Source organism: Bos mutus, chromosome 7 (genome assembly GCF_027580195.1).
Source record: "Bos mutus isolate GX-2022 chromosome 7, NWIPB_WYAK_1.1, whole genome shotgun sequence".
Lineage (NCBI taxonomy): Eukaryota > Metazoa > Chordata > Mammalia > Artiodactyla > Bovidae > Bos > Bos mutus.
Genome location: NC_091623.1, coordinates 64,252,350 through 64,256,819, shown reverse-complemented (window position 1 = coordinate 64,256,819; position 4,470 = coordinate 64,252,350).

Genomic DNA, 4,470 nt, shown 5'->3' with positions numbered 1-4,470 from the left:
GGTTCAATCAGCAAACCTGTGTTAGGGGATGACAGATTTGAACTCATACAGCTGCAAGAAGAGTAGGGGAAGTAAAAGTCCGTAAGAAGAGTTGAAGGATCAGAGCAGTCACCAACCAGTCTGAGCAGCCAGGCACAACTAGCTAAGTGTAACTACGAAGGAGTGATTTGTAAAGATGTCTATGAGATGCTGTTGCCTCTGTTTAGCGCCTTCCTTTGTAGGACCACAGCCAGATATTGGGTAGCGGATCTATTTCCTGATGGTCATCAGGACCTACAGTTAGAAATAAGAAATGGACGTGGAACTCAGGAGAGCAAAGGCAGTCTAGAACCTGCCACTGCCTCTGTCACTGTATCTGATTGCAAAAAGAATTTCAGATGAATGGATGCTGCCATTTGGCCTTCCAAATCTCAAGCCAATTTCTCTTTCAGCCACTTCTAACCCTGACTCACAGAAAGAAGGGGATTCTGGAAAATGAAGTTGGCCTTTTCAATGATTTTTTAAAAATATTTTTTACAGTAGATCCTTGTTGGTTATCTATTTTAAATATAGTAGCATGTCAATTCCCAATGAAGTTTGCTTTTTAACTGTGGATGATAGAACTTCAGGTCTTCCCAGGTGGAGCTAGCAGTAAAGAACCTACTTGCCAGTGCAAGAGACATAAGAGACATGGGTCTGATCCCTGACTCAGGAAGATCCCCTGGAGGAGGGCGTGGGAACCCACTCCAGTACTCTTGCCTGGAAAATCCCATGGACAAAGGAGCCTGGCAGGCTACAATCCAAAGGGTTGCAAAGAGTCAGACGTGACTGAAGTGACTTAATACACACGCACGATGACTTCAAATGTCTTTTGTTTGCCCCCATTTTGCTTTATATCAGAGATGACTAAAATGAAAATCCATTTCTTAAGCTCTCTTAAAATAGCAGAGAGCCTTTATTAAGCACTTAATATATGCTAAGGGTTCTCTTAACCACTATACCTATTAAATCTCACAGCACCCTTGTAAGGAACCATTAATACTTTCACATTGTAGCTGAGGACACTGAGACCCAGAGAGACTCAGCAACTTGCCCAAGAGCACAGGTTAGTTTCATGTCACAGAGACACTCTGACTTCCACTTCTGTGCACTCAGGTAACCTGATTGCCTCCCTTATTCATCAGTTTTGAAAATGTTACATGGTAGATTCAGAAGGATTTATAATCTAATCACAGGCTTTCTTTCTAATCAAAACTATCCAACTAATTTTCAAAGTAAGATAATTTTATGAACCCAACTGTTCATCTGAATATTGTCCAGACTTTGTCAGTGGAAACATTTTCGGATATTTCAGTTGGTTTGGCATAAGAAAGGAAGGGACTGAGGAAGGATGAGGAGAAGAAAAAAGAATATGCCTAATTAGTATTAGATAGTTTGGCCTAGTGAACCACATTTAGTTCTATTTTTATCATTCTCATGTTTCAAAGGACTTCTAGGCCCAAATCCAAGGAGAAATGATGCTTTTATGAACATTTGTTTTAAAGAAAGAGAACAAATGATTAGGTGCATGGTAAGAGTCGAGAAGGCCCAGATATCCAGGTCTCTACCAGATTATTCCTACAGTATAGCTACTTATATTTATTTATACTCTGTTCCTCGAGAATGAGGGTGTTAGTGACAATGAAGAAATAGAAGCCCTAAGACAGTATTTATCCAATCACTCTCAGGTCAATTTTTTGTAGTGTTGAAAGGAGAACAATGAAATGGGTGTTAAGTGATCAAATAAATTTGGGAAAATCTAGCATTAATGACATTGGAGAAGGAAATGGCAACCCACTCCAGTGTTCTTGCCTGGAGAATCCCAGGGACGGGGGAGCCTGGTGGGCTGCCGTCTATGGGGTTGCACAGAATTGGACACGACTGAAGCAACTTAGCAGCAGCAGCAGCGGCAGCATTAATTATGTGGAACTTCTCATTCTTCCGTGTGAGTCTGTGCATTATAAACGATGAGAAGAGACTATGGAGTATGTCATAAATATATTTAGCAGTGGGATCCTTTTTTCACTGTGCATGATTGATGAAAAGCAGAGCACTAAGCCATTTTTTAATCTAATGTAATTGCATTATCAGTTTCCAGTCAGAGGAGAGCCCTTTTAGGGCTCTGAAAGAGGTCAGATCAGATCAGATCAGTCGCTCAGTCCTGTCCGACTCTTTGTGACCCCATGAATCCCAGCACGCCAGGCCTCCCTGTCCATCACCAACTCCCGGAGTTCACTCAGACTCACGTCCATCAAGTCAGTGATGCCCTCCAGCCATCTCATCCTCTGTCGTCCCCTTCTCCTCCTGCCCCCAATCCCTCCCAGCCTCAGAGTCTTTTCCAATGAGTCAACTCTTCACATGAGGTGGCCAAAATACTGGAGTTTCAGCTTTAGCATCATTCCTTCCAAAGAAATCCCAGGGCTGATCTCCTTCAGAATGGACTGGTTGGATCTCCTTGCAGTCCAAGAGAATCTGAAGAGTCTTCTCCAACACCACAGTTCAAAGGCATCAATTCTTCAGTGCTCAGCCTTCTTCACAGTCCAACTCTCACATCCGTAAATGACCACAGGAAAAACCATAGCCTTGACTAGACGGACCTTTGTTGGCAAAGTAATGTCTCTGCTTTTCAATATGCTATCTAGGTTGGTCATAACTTTCCTTCCAAGGAGTAAGCGTCTTTTAATTTCATGGCTGCAGTCACCATCGTAGTGATTTTGGAGCCCCGAAAAGTAAAGTCTGACACTGTTTCCACTGTTTCCCCATCTATTTCCCATGAAGTGCTGGGACCGGATGCCATGATCTTTGTTTTCTGAATGTTGAGCTTTAAGGCAACTTTTTCACTCTCCACTTTCACTTTCATCAAGAGGCTTTTGAGTTCCTCTTCACTTTCTGCCATAAGGGTGGTGTCATCTGCATATCTGAGTTATTGATATTTCTCCGGGCAATCTTGATTCCAGCTTGTGTTTCTTCCAGTCCAGTGTTTCTCATGATGTACTCTGCATATAAGTTAAATAAACAGGGTGACAATATACAGCCTTGATGAACTCCTTTTCCTATTTGGAACCAGTCTGTTATTCCATGTCCAGTTCTAACTGTTGCTTCCTGACCTGCATACAGATTTCTCAAGAGGCAGATCAGGTTGTCTGGTATTCCCATCTCTCAGAATTTTCCACAGTTTATTTTTATCCACATAGTAAAAGGCTTTGGCATAGTCAATAAAGCAGAAATAGATGTTTTTCTGGAACTCTCTTGCTTTTTCTGTGATCCAGCGGATGTTGGCAATTTGATCTCTGGTTCCTCTGCCTTTTCTAAAACCAGCTTGAACATCAGGAAGTTCATGGTTCACATATTGCTGAAGCCTGGCTTGGAGAATTTTGAGCATTACTTTACTAGCGTGTGAGATGAGTGCAATTGTGCGGTAGTTTGAGCATTCTTTGGCATTGCCTTTCTTTGGGATTGGAATGAAAACTGACCTTTTCCAGTCCTGTGGCCACTGCTGAGTTTTCCAAATTTGCTGGCATGTTGAGTGCAGCACTTTCACAGCATCATCTTTCAGGATTTGGAATAGCTCAACTGGAATTCCATCACCTCCACTAGCTTTGTTTGTAGTGATGCTTTCTAAGGCCCACTTGACTTCACATTCCAGGATGTCTGGCTCTAGGTTAGTGATCACACCATCGTGATTATCTGGGTCGTGAAGATCTTTTTTGTACAGTTCTTCTGTGTATTCTTGCCATCTCTTCTTAATATCTTCTGCTTCTGTTAGGTCCATACCATTTCTGTCCTTTATCAAGCTCATCTTTGCATGAAATGTTCCTTTGGTATCTCTGATTTTCTTGAAGAGATCCCTAGTCTTTCCCATTCTGTTATTTTCTTCTATTTCTTTGCATTGATCGCTGAAGAAGGCTTTCTTATCTCTTCTTGCTATTCTTTGGAACTCTGCATTCAGGTGTTTATATCTTTCCTTTTCTCCTTTGCTTTTCACTTCTCTTCTTTTCACAGTTATTTGTAAGGCATCCCCAGACAGCCATTTTGCTTTTTTGCATTTCTTTTCTATGGGAATGGTCTTGATCCCTGTCTCCTGTAACAGCCACCATTATTTATTGAGCAAACGGCTTTGTGAGGTTCTTCAGACATGATTCATGTGAGGATGGGAGCATCCAATAAGGCTGCTCTTTCATGATGTATCCAGTAGAGCGGCTCATAAACTAAAAGAGAGAAATATATTATCAAACAAAAGATAGTAAGAGGGCAAACAGATTACTCTGAAATTTCAAAGGAAGAAAAAATCATTTCTCTTATTAGAGAAAATATGTGAAGTTTCTGTGAAAGGCTGGGTGTCAGCCATGGCCCGTGATGTATAATTGGGAAGTGGTCAACATCCAGGGTTGGGAAGAAATGATTTTAGGCAGAAGGACTGGCCTCAACAGAGGCATGATTTAGGGGTGGAGT